The sequence below is a fragment of the Triticum urartu genome, chromosome 4, assembly GCF_003073215.2.
Source record: "Triticum urartu cultivar G1812 chromosome 4, Tu2.1, whole genome shotgun sequence".
Classification (NCBI taxonomy): domain Eukaryota; kingdom Viridiplantae; phylum Streptophyta; class Magnoliopsida; order Poales; family Poaceae; genus Triticum; species Triticum urartu.
Genome location: NC_053025.1, coordinates 457,836,537 through 457,852,146, shown reverse-complemented (window position 1 = coordinate 457,852,146; position 15,610 = coordinate 457,836,537).

Genomic DNA, 15,610 nt, shown 5'->3' with positions numbered 1-15,610 from the left:
GAGTTGGAGTACAAATTGGGAAAGTTACATCCGGGGTGTTACAACCACCCAGCCCGCCCGCCCTGGTCACAGTAGCCGCTTTGGCAATAGAAGAAGTTGCAGCTCCATCACGAGCTCAGTCCATCCTCAACTTCCTAATACACCAAGATCTGCCGGCTGACAAAATAGAGGCAACACAAGTCCAACGCCGAGCCGGAGCATAAACAATCGTCAACAGAGAGCTCGTCAAGCGCAGTGTCACTGGAGTCCTCCAGCGATGCGTCGAGCAAGAGAAGGGCATTGCAATCCTCAGAGACATCCACCAAGGAGAATGCGGCCACCATGCGGCCTCAAGATCACTCGTCGCCAAAGCCTTCCGCCATGGTTTCTTTTGGTCGACTGCTTTGGATGACGCCAAGGGGTTAGTTAAACATTGCAAAGGATGCCAGCTCTTCAGCTCCAAGCAACACATGCCGGCTTCAGCACTCAAGACCATTCCCCTCACTTGGCCCTTCGCCGTTTGGGGAATGGACATGGTGGGCCCATTCAAGACGGCGCGCGGCGGCATGACACATCTGCTTGTCGCCGTGGAGAAATTCACCAAATGGATTGAGGCAAAGCCGATCAAGAAGCTGAATGGGCCGACTGCCGTGACATTTATCGCAGTTATAACAACTCGGTACGGCGTGCCACACAGCATCATCACCGACAATGGCACGAATTTCGCCAAGGGAGCCTTGGCACGTTTCTACGAGACGCAAGGCATCCGGTTGGACTTAGCGTCCGTTGCCCACCCGCAGTCAAACGGCCAGGTCGAGGGAGCCAACGGCCTCATCCTTTCCGGCATCAAGCCCCGACTGGTCGTACCACTGGAGCATTCAGCCGGCTGTTGGCTCGATGAGCTGCCGGCCGTCCTCTGGAGTCTGCGCACTACCCCAAATAAGTCAACCAGCTTCACTCCTTTCTTCCTCGTGTATGGTGCCGAGGCGGTCATCCCAACTGACATCGACTTCGACTCGCCTCGGGTAACCATGTACACGGAAGCGGAGGCCAAGGAAGCACGAGAAGACGGCGTCGACCTGCTGGAAGAAGGCCGGCTGTTAGCCCTCAGCCAGTCCGCCATTTATCAGCAGGGCCTGCGCCGCTACCACAGCCGGAAGGTCAAGCCAAGATCCTTCGAAGAGGGCGATCTTGTGCTCCGGCTGATCCAGCGAACAGCCGGCCAGCACAAGCTCTCGGCCCCTTGGGAGGGCCCCTTCGTCATCAGCAGAGCTTTAGGCAACGACTCGTACTACCTGATCGACGCGTAGAAGCCGAAGGCACAAAAGAGAGACGACTCCGGCAAGGAGTCGAAACGACCATGGAACGCCAACCTCCTCCGAAGATTTTACAGTTGAAATGCAGTATGTATCATGCTAACTTTTGTATTAAGTACGAGACAATAGGCCCCCCGAGGAGAGCTCGGGGACTGCCATCTTTTATCTATGAATGAAGAGTATCATGCTTATGACATTGTCATTACATTCACTTTTTCCGTCCGGCACCGGGTTCGACTAGTCGGCCCGGGGACTGGCCGCCTGGAGTTATATTAGAAGTCCTACCTGCGGTCAGACAAGTAGTGTGCTGGCTCCCAAGCCTTCTCTTGCCAAAAGTCGCAGATCGAAGAACCGGCTATCCGACTGGCAAGAGTTAAAGGCAGGAAAGGACGCCCACACGAAAAACGGCTAGGGACTAACGGACTAATATAACAAAAGCCGGTTTTTCTCCCACCACCGACCGACTACCAGAGTAGCCGGCCGGCCGGCTTCCATTCACCTTGCTTCAATCTAAGAAAGCTTGAGTACTTGCCTTCCCAAAAGGGGAAGGCGGCAAAGGAAACAGCCTAAGGATAAAAAGCATACACGAATGGAAACCAAACACGCACACAATAATATTTACATAAAAGACCTTCAAAAGGCCAGCATTCAACATAGTCTGAATACACCCCCAGTGGGTGGAACTGTGCAAGTTTAATAAAATTGTTCAAAAGGCAACAAGCAGGAAAAAACAAGGACGGCAGATTAAGCCAAGGGAGCGACTGGCGAGTCGGGCAGGTCGGTGGAGACGGCAGTGCCGGCTGGAGGAGTGGCCGGATGGTGAACCTCGGCATGATCACCGCCTCCCGCAGAGGGCGCGCTAGCACGCGCCTCGTTGCTGGAGGCACGATCAGGCTGAGGCTGGCTGGCCGCTTCACCGGCCGGCTCAACGTCTTCGCCTTCCTCTCCTTCGTTGTCTTCGCCTTCATTGCTGGAGGCGATCTCCTCTGTCGAGTCCTCACCCGCTGCCGGGTCCAGCCCGAACCACTCCTCCGGCTGGGCAACGCCGTCTCATTAATTTCAGGAGCGAAGACGCTGATGTCAGTGCACTCGGCGATCGTCGAAGCGCGCTGAGCGATAGCCGGCCGCACCTCCTCCATCTCTTCGTCGGCCTCCAGCCGCCAGGTGCGCAGCTGGTCCAGGTTCAGTCCCGGATACCAGGCTCGGACGAACTCCAGCGCCCGCCTAGCTCCAAGCTGGGCTGCCGATGCCTTCCAGGCCTCGAAGCGGCCAACCGCAACCTCCAGCCGGTCGACAGTCCGACTCGGGGTGCGGGGAATCGTCTCGCTTGGCCAGAGGACGGCCAACACCTGCGCCCCGGCGCGCTGGAGGCGGTGGAGCATACGGTGAGCCGGCTGCAGCCGGGCTTGGACCGCCAAGAGTTGCTCCACGAGCGTCCGGCTCACGTCCGGCGCGATTTCAGCCCCCGCCTGCCAGCGCGCCTCGCGATGGGCCTCGATGGTTTGGGCGGCGAAGACGGAGTAGCCGGGAAAGTAGTCTGCACGGAGAACAAAAAGCAGCACAAGTCAGAACACAAATCAGGGATCAAGGGGCAAGCAAGGAGTGAACAAGGCGGCTTACCATCGATCAGATCCTCGATACGACCGAAGCCCTCGCTCAGTGCCTGCTTTGCCTCAGCCCAGCCCGCCGCTTCGGTCTCGAACTCGGCCTTCAGGGCGTCCTCGCTGTCCTGCGCCTTCTTCAGGGCCGCCTTGTGGCTCTCCTCCTGGTCGGCCAACTTCTTGGCCAGGCGGTCACGCTCCAGGACCAAGGCGTTGTACTCGGCTTCCTTGGCGCGAACGGTGGCCTGTACCCCGTTAAGCTGCCCCCTCAAGTCGGCATTGGCTCCTGCAAGCATGAAGACAAAGGAAAAATTAATAAGGAAGAAGTCGTCAAGGAAGATCCGACCCGGCTGCTCAGCAGTCGCCCCGAATCTCGGGGACTACACCCAGTGGGTGCGCTGACGCGCCCCCGCAGGAGATGAACGAAACAAAGCACGCACTCCGGCTGCTGGTCAGATCCTCGGTTCTCCGGCCCAGCTCCTGAGCCTGGGAGTTGAAGGCGGCAGCGCGGAGGTTATGATACTCCTGGAAGATTATACAGGAGGCGAGTATAAGTTAATTGTCATGACCTAGTAAGTTCCAAGCCGCCTGTGCAGCAGCCGACTCGGAACTCGGGGACTACACCCAGTGGGTGCGCTGACGTGCCCCCACGGAAGAAATCAAAAGAGCAAAATAACCAAGGCCAGAAGACTCACCCGGATGACGGCCCGCGTCACGAGGAACTCTTGGGTGTATCGCTGCAGCGAGGCGGCCTGAGCTTGAAGCCGGTTCCGGACCTCCTGGGCCGCCGCGTTCAGCTCGCCTGTCCCCCTACTGGGAGTCCACTTGGACGTGCTGGCGCTGGCCGCCTCCAGGGCCTCCGCCGTCTGGCTGGCGCCCGCAGCTCGCTGCGGTTCCAGCGCGGAGGCGCCACCCCCTGCGCGCCGGTGCAATGCCGGCTGCACCTCGAGGCCGGCCCCTGCCTCCGGCTCGCCCCCGGCCGATTGCTCTGGCGCTGCAGCTGATTGACCGCTTTGGCCCGCTCCAATCGGCGCCGTCTGCGGCGCCCCCTCCACGAAGATCACGTGGTCCTCCCTCCTCTCCATCACCGGCGGGTCTTGGTCGACCTCCTCCGACGGGGGCACGGGGATGTCGGGGGCCACGGCGCGGAGGGGAACGACGAGCAGCGGAGGCTGGTTGTGCGAGGCCTCTGCCTCCGTCTCCGCGGCTACCGCCTCCGCCCGGGCCTTGGCCGCCGCGTCGGCCTGCTCCTTCGTCGCCTGGGCGGTCCTTCGCTCCGCCGCCTCCCGCTCCTCCCGCGCCTCCCGTGCGTTCCGCTCTGGCCTCCCTAAGGTCGGCTCGGGGATCTACGCGACGGGAGCCTAAAGACCCTCCAGTCGGCCCGACTACGGAGCCACCAGGACCCCGTTCAAGGGAAAGCGGTGCCCTGTTCGGTGAGCAAAGAAAGGTTTAGAAGAGCTTCGGTCGAAAAGGACAACAAAAAAAATATATATATACAAGACATTCGACGACTTACGCCGAGATCGCCTGCGGCTGTTTCACCGCCTTGCGGAAGCAGGCCGCCTTCATGGCCGCCTCATCCCGCTTGGTCGCCGCCGTAGGAGCCTTGGATTTCTTCGGCCGGCTGCCGAAGAAGGTCGACGCGGCCCGGCGCTTCTGCGCGCCGCCACGGGCAGGCGGCGCGGCAGACGGGCCCGTGCCTTGATGATCAAGCGCCGGCTGGCGGTGCGGGGCGGCTTCGACCTTGTCATCGTCCGACCAGTCTTCGAAGCCGGCCCCGAGCCCCGCGCCTCCGGCCTCATCGCCTTCCCCCATGATGGCGTCTTCTATGGCGGCCGTTCCCAAGTCCGGATCGTCGGCGTCGTCCACCGTGCAGTCGGGGAGGAGTTGGCGCTCTACCCCTGCGGCCCCGGCCGTCGACGGAAGAAGAGGGTTCTACTAAAGGCAAACCAACTGGTCAGAGGTCGGCTATCATGAGGCCGGCTACAAAAAGGAAGAAAAGAAGAAAAAACTTACGGCAGGCGGAGGGTTGGCGCGGGAATACGCCTCCTTGCCGTATCGCCAATCCTCGGCAAGCTTGCAGTTGGAGATGTAGTTCACCATGTAAGACACCTCTTCATGAGGCATCTCCCTGGTGCTCAGCCGGCACGGGTCGAAGCGGCCGCTCATCTGGCAAATCATGTGAGGCCGGCCTTGGAGCGGAAGTACCCGGCGCTCCACGAAGGCGGCCACCAAGTCGGCTCCGGTCAGGCCCTCCGACTGGATCATCACCCGAAGTCGGGAGACGGCTGCGTTCCCGGCCTGAGACAATGACCTGGCCCGGTAGCTCCATGAAGCTTGCCTCCCAGCCGGCGGGCCGGCTACGTAAGCCGGCAGGTTGACGTAGTCGCCTTGCTGGGCGACGTTCTTCACGTAAAAGTAGGACTTCTGCCAGAGCTTCACCGACTGGATCAGCGGGATGGGCGGGAACAGATTGTTCTCGCCCGTCCGCCTCATGGCAATGAAGGCTCCGCAGGGGGCGGGCACGCCCGCGATGACGGTGCCGAGCTTGCTCTGGAAGAATTCCCCCTAGAGCTCGAGCGTGGGGAGAACCCCAAGAAAGCCCTCGCACAGGGTGACGAAAGCCGACAACAGCATCACCGCGTTGGGCGTGAGGTGATGCGGCTGCAGGTGGTAGAATTCAAGGAAGGCGAGAAGGGGCGGAGCGAGGGAGAGCGTGCGAGCCTCTGCCGCTCCCCCTACTTATAGACCCGCGCGGCGGAGCCGAGGAGGCGTGGCATGGGGGAATGTGGGGATCAACTGCGCCCACTCCCCCACGTCCCGCGATTATTGCGCCCTGATGGCATAATAAAACCGCCGCGGGAAGGCGAGCGGTCCGCGTGGGCCGCAGAAGATCCGCGCTCGGGCCGAGGCCTAGGAGTGGCGAGCCAGGGCCTGCGGCGGCGTCCCGTCGCACGCGTGCACTGGCAGGATTTCCTTGCCACGTGGCCCACGGGATGGCGTGCGGTTAGCTCGCAGGCCGACCCTATGAGAAACGGGGCTTTCTGAAGACGGCGCGCACAAGCACAGCCGGCCCCTCAGGTTAGGAAGCTGACCGAGCTTCTCGTCCCTTTGTCAGCCTCGAAGCTCGATCAGCTTCGGGGACTACTGTCGAAGTAAATAACCATGGATCAGCTTCGAGGGCCGGCTCCGAGAAGCCGGCCGCGAGAAGGCCGACTCCAAGAAGCCGGCTTCCACAAAGCGGTCAAGATCGTACCCTCGAAGTCTGCACCCACATAACGGCAATGTGACGGGGCGTGGCTATAGTAAAGCCTGCCACCCCCGAATCCCGGAGCACGCCTGGCACAGTGTGCCGTACGGGTGGCCATGACCCGTCCGGCGCAGCACTGTTGCCACGTTGACCCTGATGTCATCCATGATGGGCTGCCAGTGTGGCCCACGGGCGGTGGGCCCCTTCAGGCAGAGAGACACCCGAAGGCGGCCAGGCCTCCCCCAGTCGGCCCAAGACAGAGCCGGCTCTCCACAGCCGGCTTGCCACCCCCCTCGAAGGAGACGCCCCATTAAGGAGACAAGACGCGGTGAGGCTACAGCGATCACCCGCCAGACGGCGGCGCTGTAGCCACGCCCACCTCGGCGAAGCCCTCGTCACCAGGATTGAGCAACAGTAACCAGCCACCGACAAGGCCCTGGACAGTGGGGCCTGCCTGTCGACCAAGGAGCCGGCAGCCGGCGGGACCCACCAGCCGGCGGGCCCCAACAGCCGGCGCAGAAGCCGGCGAGTGTAGACACAGATGGCTGGGCCCCACGCCCAGCCGGATTACCATTGTATCCCCGGGGGGTAGGCCTATATAAACCCCCCGGGACACCCATGCAAAGGGTTGATCCCTGCTAGTTTTAGACACCACATAGGGAGGAGAAGAGAGCGAGCAGAGCCCTTCTTCCTCCTCTCGCCAAACAGCTCAAGGAGCATCGTGTAGCTACTTGTTCATGTAGCGATCATGCGGAGACCCCACAGAGCAGCAGTAGGGGTGTTATCTCCATAGAGAGCCCCGAAGCTGGGTAAGATTCGCCGGCGTGCATGTCTTCGCCTCATCCTGCTTCCAGGCACCGGCGACGTCTTACTGGCTCCCACAATGATAAGCCACCCGTTGGCACATGTCGCACCTACCACCCGACAGCTGGTTTGGGCGGCTCGTGCAAGAAGAGCAGCGATTGAAGAAGCAGCAGGACCGTTCGATTCAAATCCAACGGTTACTGCTGCTAGAATCGTTTGTTGACTAAGTTGACAAGCCCTGCTTATGCGTCAACTTAGTAGGCCCACAGGTCAGCCTCCCAACCGGTGCGCCCCAGATGTCAGTGGGAGGAATCATTTTTTTCACGTAATAAGAGGCAGTTGATTGCGTGCGGCCCGACCAGCGGAGGGAGTAGGGTGGGCCGGGGAAGCCTGCGCGGCATCACAGCGGGCCACAAGAGGAGGGAGCAGGCAGTCCCGCCGGCGCTAGTTTAGGCGGCTGGAGCAGGAAGATCAGAGATTGAAGAAGCACGTCGGCCGTTGGATGGACATCCAACATTAACTGCTGCTAGAATCGTGTGTTCACTGACAAAGCCTTGCGTAAACAAGTCAGCCTCGAAATATGTGGCGTGTACAACCCATTTGCTATTATTTTATAAATTTTTACTCATTTTCTAATTCATATGGAATTTATTGCAGCCCGTTTTCCATTTTTGGAATTGCTGGCCATTTTCTGGTCAGTACCAGGGTCAAAAAAATTAACTAAATATGTGGGAAATTTTGAAAATTCATAAATTTTTGCTGGGGAACAAAATATTCTTAATCCAAAAATTAATAGCCATACTAAAACAAATTGAAAAATAAATTAGTACTATGTCATGTTAAATCCAATGAAATACGTATAAGATATCAGTGAAGAACAAAAACAAAAAAAGAAACTTATACCCCATTTGCTATAAATTTTTTTGGAATTTTCAACCCCTTTTGATATTACTTTTAACAGACATTGACCTTACTCTTAAGCCAGGCCGGAATGCATCCTTCCTCGTCTTGAAAGATTTGCAGCCCAGTAATTCGGAGAAAACAAATAGGCCTAGCTTGGGTATTCTTCAAAAAGAAATACTGGGCTACCTATTTTCCCAGAGAACTGGTGCATGAGCATTTAGCTTTATTTATTTATTTATTTATTTATTTACTTATTTATGTTTAGGAGACCATGAGCATGTACCTGGGCCGGATTCATGTGAGAGCCTCCCTTCCAGTTAATTATGGGCTTCTCTATTGGGCCTTCATCAGTGGGCGGCATGTTATCAACAAGTGGAAAATGTGTTCCGAGTTTCAAAAAAAATTGTGTTCCGTACGATAAATAGTATGCGCTACGTACGGTACAGGGCACTAAAGGATCGAACCGTGCAACGACTTCCAAAACATTGTGTTTGTCGTTCTAACAACACATTTATTCAACCAACAGACGAAATATACTACTGATTGTACATTGAAAACCATAGGAGCAGCAGCAACCAGGGCTGGAGGTGCAACAGAAGCAGTAAGCAGGCCAGAAGAGTGAAGACGCAACTCTCTCTTCCAAACCAAACATCAGCCATCATTACAAAAGGGCTACCAAAAAAGAACAAGTGTATGCATCAAACTAAATAAAGATCCTACTACACCAAGTGTACGCATCTAACTAACTGGCTCAGCTAGACGTTACTATTTATTAAGCTGTGGAGATTGGCTCACGGCTTGAACCAGATGGGTGCCTGGCGGGGGAAACTCCAGCCAGCAGGTCGAAGTCTGATACTTGCGACCCTCTCTCCTACTTTGGGCTGCAGAGCATGGTGGCACATATCAGGGTATGGTGCATGCAGAGACGCATGGTACGTTGTGTACACACAGTTTTGCCTGATGAACGAAACCGTGCTGCCGTCATGATCCTTGCCGTCGGTTATCTCCTGGTTAATCGGATAATTCAGTCCGACAAACAGAGAGCGTGTACCAAGGCTACTTACCAGCCTCTAGTCAAAAATTCCTGAAGGCCCAGAGAAGCTGGGATCCTGCTCATAGACCTTGCAGTGACTGTGATTGTATTCCGCAAAACAACACGTCCGGTACGTGCGAACGATCATCAATCTTTCGCTGTCGTCTGATCGAGCCAGGAATCACCTGCAACTGCCATGCCACTTTTCATTGAAAGGTTCTGGGATTAGGAAGGGTAGGGGACACCATGCGGCCTACAACATCATATCAAGTTGGAGTCAAATAAAAAAAGGGCTCTTGGTTTAGTCAATCTTAAGAACAACATGTTATGAGCATGAATATTTTTTCAGCAAATGTTGACGGTAATATAAGCAAGCCATCATCATATCATAGGACAGTAGCATACTGCTATACCAGCCATTTGTAGCGATGACTGGAGTCGGCCAGCAATACGTCCAGCCATAGAAGGATTCAACGGCGTAAATGAAGCCCTTGTGTTTAATGGCATCAGAGAACCATGGAGGATGTATGATCCAGTGATGGACGTGCAGATTTATCCACTTACTGCAGTGACCTGTCAGATAGGCGGGACCGCGGTTGAAGAACGCAATTGGCCTAGAGTCTTTATAATTCAGAGATCTTGTGGGCACTTGGCAGATTACAACCTTGAGCAAATAAAACTTGGTATCATGTTGGCTACTGTAAGATTCTGAGTATTCTGGGTTGCGGTGCCAAAGCAGTGCAGTGTTAATCGAAGGAAGGGGGATCAATCGCCGGGTGTAGACCTCCACGAGCATCCAGCTGCCACGACCGTCGACGAGCACCATCCAACACATGTTCATGCCGACCCAGTGCATACCGTTAATGTAGTTGAGGCTGACGGGGATCGGATCGCAGTCAAGGGGGTTGATGCTCGCCACCCTACGATCGTTATGCTGCGTGACACGCCGTTTCTGAAGATCAGGCAGCATCAGCAAGCAAGGAGCTGGCTTAAAAAGCTCCGGCCTGAGGGCTTTGAGTAAACGGTACAGCCCCGACGAGCACGCGGCGAGCAGCATGGTACTGAGATTGTCCACATGCGAAACAATGAGCTTGATTACCTCTATGGGGAGCGAATTCCAGCCACTCTTTCGGCGGACGCTGCTCGGTTCTGCCATTGTTAGTGCTTGGGTTTCGGACGAGGGGGGGCGGCGCCTTAGCGGGGATGGAAGATTGGACGAGATTATGTGCGGACAAAGATGGAGAAGCGAATATGTGCTGCGGGAAGTGGATAGGTGATGATGACTACAGCATGCCGCTTGACTTACAATACACATACCAGCAGCATAGGGTCGTGTTGATGCCAGACAACTTGCTTGAGTGATCACAGTACTGGTACTCCCTACAATGCTATGCCCTAACTTGCTTGAGTAGAGTAGTAGAGTAGGACTCTGCTCTACTACTAGCGCCGGAGGAGTAGTATATTCTAATCTAAAACAGTTACAAACTTCAATGCCCGAGCGTGGAACGACTACGAACCATGCTCAAAGACCGTGTCTACATGGTGTTTGGACATGGGCGACAACCTCAACGCCAAGGGTGCTGCTCCCGTTGCACCGTATGTGTTTCTGTCCTTCCTGTTCGAAATCATGGTAGAATTCATGTTTCTATTCTCTGTCCTACTACTATGCTAGTCCACATGATTAGTTTCATCTCTATTATAGCCGTCATGATTTATTTTGTGCTTATTCGGATTAAATCTCGTAGTAACTTGCTCATATATTCAACTTGCGCAATGTCCCCTACAGCCACTCCCGTTTAATGGACAGCCTGGTCGATGTTGGAATTTTGCTAGTAGGCCTTTATAAGGTGAGCTCTTCTACCACTTGTATGAGCATGAGAAGAGGAGACCTACACATGCGCTCCTCCTCCTCGCTCGCCTCGCCACGCCACGCCATGTCACGACGCGCCGCGGGTTGCGGGATTGAGCCGAGCGGAACACAGAGCTATACTCCAACGACCCACCCGGCCCGCACTATATAGTTTCTCACCAACGTTCCAGATCATTGCGCCGCCAAGCAAATCTTCTCCATCCCTCCTTTCGGTGTGCACCAGGAGAAGGGGCAGCAGGCCTCCTGAACCCCTCCTCTCGTGATCCTGTACGGGAGAGGGGCGATCAGGTTTTTGGGGAACGCACTCGCGCGACTGCTAGCAGCGACAACTTCTTCCCCGACCTCGGCAACCTCATCCTCGACATGGGCGACAACGTCAACGCCGGCAACCAGTGAGATACAGGGTGTAGGAAGCGGTTTGGGAATTTGCATGCCTTTCCAACCAGTGGGATACTCCGTACAAAGTACGATAGAGAAATAACCACAGAGAAGGAAGCTAAAAGTAAACAATCAAACGAGCATTTTTGCATTCGTTTTGCATTGAATCGTTTCACAAGCTTGACTAGTGCTGTTTTTCTACTTTTACAAAAACCGCATCGTAATGTTAAAACGTGCATTTGCACGTACATAAGTAATACTAGTACTCCCTCCGTCTAGGTGTATAAGTCTTCCCTCCTTCTTGGTCACGGTGCACAACCGAAGATGACTTATTGACCTGGACGGAGGGAGTAGCACAGTCTGCAAGCATATATCGAGAGAGACGTGTAGTGCGATAGTATATAGTAAAGTTTGTGCTATATGCATGTACTTGCAAAATGCGTATGAATACACAAGGTTTCCAAACTTTCCCTTTTAGATACTTATTTAAGGACGCTAAAAATTCCTGAATGTTCGGGATTTATCATTTGCGTCCCAAAACTAATGAGATCGCCTTACAAAACAAAAATTATACTCCTCCTAAAAGCCACGGCGCTCGTAGGTGCGCTTGCGGCGCGCCACGAGTGCCCCGGTGCGCGGCCGTTTCCCAACGCGCCAACACAATGCCTCTTCCTCAGCCTCACAACTCACGAGGTGCTAATTGGCGGCTTGCCGGCAGGCGAGCGCGATCTCTCCGGTGTGGTGATCCGGCGCCAACAGGTACTCCTCCTCGCTAGAAGCGTGCACCCAGTCCATGTACCGCCAAGCGTAGATGAGGCGCTTGGGCCCGACTGCACTCAGGGCGTCGGCACGGGTGTCCTCCGCCACCCTTAAGGCCCTTGCACGAGCCTTCTGCCAAAGAGCCAATTGCCTGACTCTCTCGGACGCGACATAGGCCTCCCAGGCAGCTTGTTCCGTGGTGCGCTTCTCTTCCTCGGCCTTCTTCTCTGCCTCTATTTTGGTGCGCTCTGCTGGAGGCAAAGCCTCCCACAAGGCGACATCCATTTCTTTCCAAAGCTCCTCAAGGCTGGGGGGCTCGGCTGGCGGCGCGGCGTTCTCCTCGTAGCGGGGAGCCGACGCGTCCTCCGACGCGCGTGCTGGCGAGATTGCGAACGCCGACGCATCCACCTCGACGCGTCGCGGCGAGGAGTGGAACACCGATGCGTCCTCCTCGACTAGTGGCGGCGAGGAAGGGAATGGCGACGCATCGCGTCGTGGCGAGGAGCGGAACACCGACGCGTCCTCCTCGACTAGTGGCGGCGAGGAACGAAACGGCGACGCGTCGCGTAGCAGGGAGGAGCGGAACACCGACGCGTCCTCCTTGACTAGTGGCGGCGAGGAACGGAACTGTGACGCGTGACCGTCCGCGCGGTGCAGCGAGGGGCTCCTAGGGCTTGGGAGGGGCGATGCTGTCGGTGTTCTGGGAACGGGGGTCCCCAGACTTGCCTGCCTGCGGCATGGCTCAAAGGGGGGCCCAGCACGGCCCATCTTCACCAACACAGACCCAAGACCCTCGCGAGGGGCCAAGCCTCGCGGGGCGGACGACGCGGAGCTTCTTCAGGCACAGCCTCATCAGGCGGGCTCGCGAGGAGGCAGAGAGATCAAGGCAGAGTACCTCACGAGGTGCCCGTGACGCAAGCCATGACGACCAAGGGCGCCAGGCGGGTGCCAGCCCGCGCAGTGTCCTCCTTTCCCCTTTGGTGCAAAGGGGGCAAGCGCAGCCGCGGAGTACCGAGGCATCAGGCAAAGGTTTCCATTTTGGTGCAACAAGACCAAGACCTGGAGGACTGCAAGACGGAGGTCATTGTGGAGCTCAAGACGGCGTCACCACCAGAGCTTTGTGCAGGCGAAGACTACTTTTGTCAGGATAGCTGGTACTAGCTGTCCCCCTCTCAAATTAGCCCACCATTGTTGGCTCCCTTCCCGCTCGATATTTGGGAAGAGGACCGGGGCCTCTATAAATAGGACCAGCCACCCACAGGATCGGGGGGTTAGAGCTTGGAGATCATCAGAAGGGAGATCGAGATAAACAATCGAGAAGAGAGAGAGAGAGAGAGAGAGAGAAGGGTGACTGAACTCCTCCCAGCAGTTCATCCCCCCAGCCAAGAACAGACCCTCGCGAGGCTGTTCTTCCTTGTATCGCTCATCATCATCAGCCCAAGAGGCAATCCACACACCACACATTGGAGTAGGATATTACACCACAACGGTGGCCCGAACCAGTATAAACCCTGTGTCTCTTGTTTTGTTCTTTCCATAGCTTAGATCTTAGCGAGGCGGAGGGGTGCAGGTAGGTAGAAGGCGAAATCTCCGCGCGCACCCCAGTGTTCGAACCTCAAGGGTCTGCCGGAATCCACCTTCCACCGCTTCATGCCCCGTCGCGTCATCATCACCATGTCCGGCGACCAGGCGGGCAACCCAGATCCATGGGCGGCATGGCCCGCCCGCGCAGAGCCGCTCGCCTCAGGCGATCCCGTGCCCCAGGCAGCTCGCGGTCCGCAGGGCGCTGCGGGCCGCGGGCGGCACGAAAAGGTTCGACAGCTCTCACACCGCGGCAGGCGCGGTCGGCAGCAAGGGCCTCCAATCACGCCGCGACCACGACACCGTACACCCGCCGGGAGCAGGCGAACTCGAGGGCCGCGCTCACGGTGGCCCGAGAGCTGCTGCAGTGCAGGTTGCTGGAGGGAGGCCGCGACGTGCTGCTGGAGCGGGTGGCGGAGCTCCTGGGCTTCGCCGCCTCGGGGGCTCACCCCTTCTGCACCCAGCTCCCATCTCAAGCCCAGGGCGGCCCGCAAGGGGGCTCCACGTGCACCCGCGAGCTCCAAGGCTACTCCAACGCCAGCGAAGCTGTCAGCACCGGACCGGCGGCGGCGCTGCCCCCGCTCCCGGTCCGCGAAGAAGAAGGACTCGACGCGACCCGCGGCCCCAGTGGACAGCCGCGCTGCCACGCCACGGTGGGCGCGTCAAGCAGGACCGCGTGGCATGCGGAGCACTACGGCGTGGCCTTCGGGATGACGGCGCCAGAGGAATACGTGCCCCTCATGATGGACCAAGGACACCCTCACGAGAGCGAACAAGGCTCGCTCCACAGCCCAAGCTGGGGGGACGAGGCGCCAGAAGCTGAGCCTTTCCAGGAGCCCCGGGACGGTCCCACTGGCCACACTGGAGGCAAAGATTATCGGGTACCGCTAATTCTTCAGGAGGAGGCATACACTAACCATGGATTGCAGGAGGTGCAGGTCACTACAGCGAGCAGCTGCCCCGCTCCCACAGTCTCCTATCCCTCGGGAGGAGGGCGCAGGGGGCTGCAGGAGAGGGGCCGGGATCTGACATCACCACCACGGCGTTCGGATCAAGGTGTTCTCAGGAGGTAGGCCCTCCGCTGGGGAGGTGCCTCAGGGCCTGCCCCCGGCGGAGGACCCGTGGTCATCGGGGGAAACGCTGGCGACCGCTCTACCCCATTGGCGGCGTCCTGGTTTCCGATCGTCGTTGATGGCACTAGAGTGTGGCGCAAGGTGGGCCCCTCATCTGGCGATATGAAGCAAGGCCGGTACCTGTGAAGAAGGCCCAGTGCCTGTGAAGCTCGCCGCCCCGTGACACTCTCACGTAATAATGAGTGGGGCTGTACATGCCCCAGAGTCTCAGGGGTGCCGGCCTCAAGACCTGGGGCTCCCTCCCACACCCAGTGGCAGCACTTAGCTCCGCGCTGGTGAGAAGACGTCCAAGACTAGATTAGGTGCCGGACGCGGCCTTTTGTCTGCTTTCGTTGCTTTTCCCTTTGGTTGTCGCTTTCCTCCACTAGATTCAAGTTGGATTCGAATTTGAGATTTGCGTGTGTTCGGGGAAGGGGTGCTTAGTCTCGTTCGAGCAATTTCTCGCGTTTTGGTTACCACTTTGCCTCAGCTGCCTCCCCTCGTGAGCCCCTCGCGAGCCGGGTCAGGCCTAGCTTGCGTGCAGCCCAGACTGTCGCCGCCGCGTCCTCTCAGGAGGGTGTTTTACTGCAGATCCAACGGATTCAATCAGGGAACACTCAGGACACCAAAGCCTCCCACGGGCTACCTCAAGGCCAGCACGGGACAAAGGTAAACTAGCCGACCAGCGCGTCGCTTAAGCCAACCACTTGGCGCGGGCACATGGGCAATGTAGCGTCTACTAACACGATCAACACAAGTTTTACATAAGGGGCTCCCCCTCCAAAGTGCTCTCACCGCCATCAGGCCAAAACCTGAGTTCTATTAATGCAGGGTAAGGAAGTAGGAACAATGCACAATCAGTCGGATAAATCAACCAATGCGTCCTCAGGAGCACCACCCGAGCCGTTGCTGGCGTCGCTGAACTCGCCATCGCTGTTCGCGTCGCCGCCAGTGGCGTCAGGGCCGTTCACCACGCCGCCCTCATCGGCAGCCACGATCACGCCATCGTTGTCTGAAGCGAAGG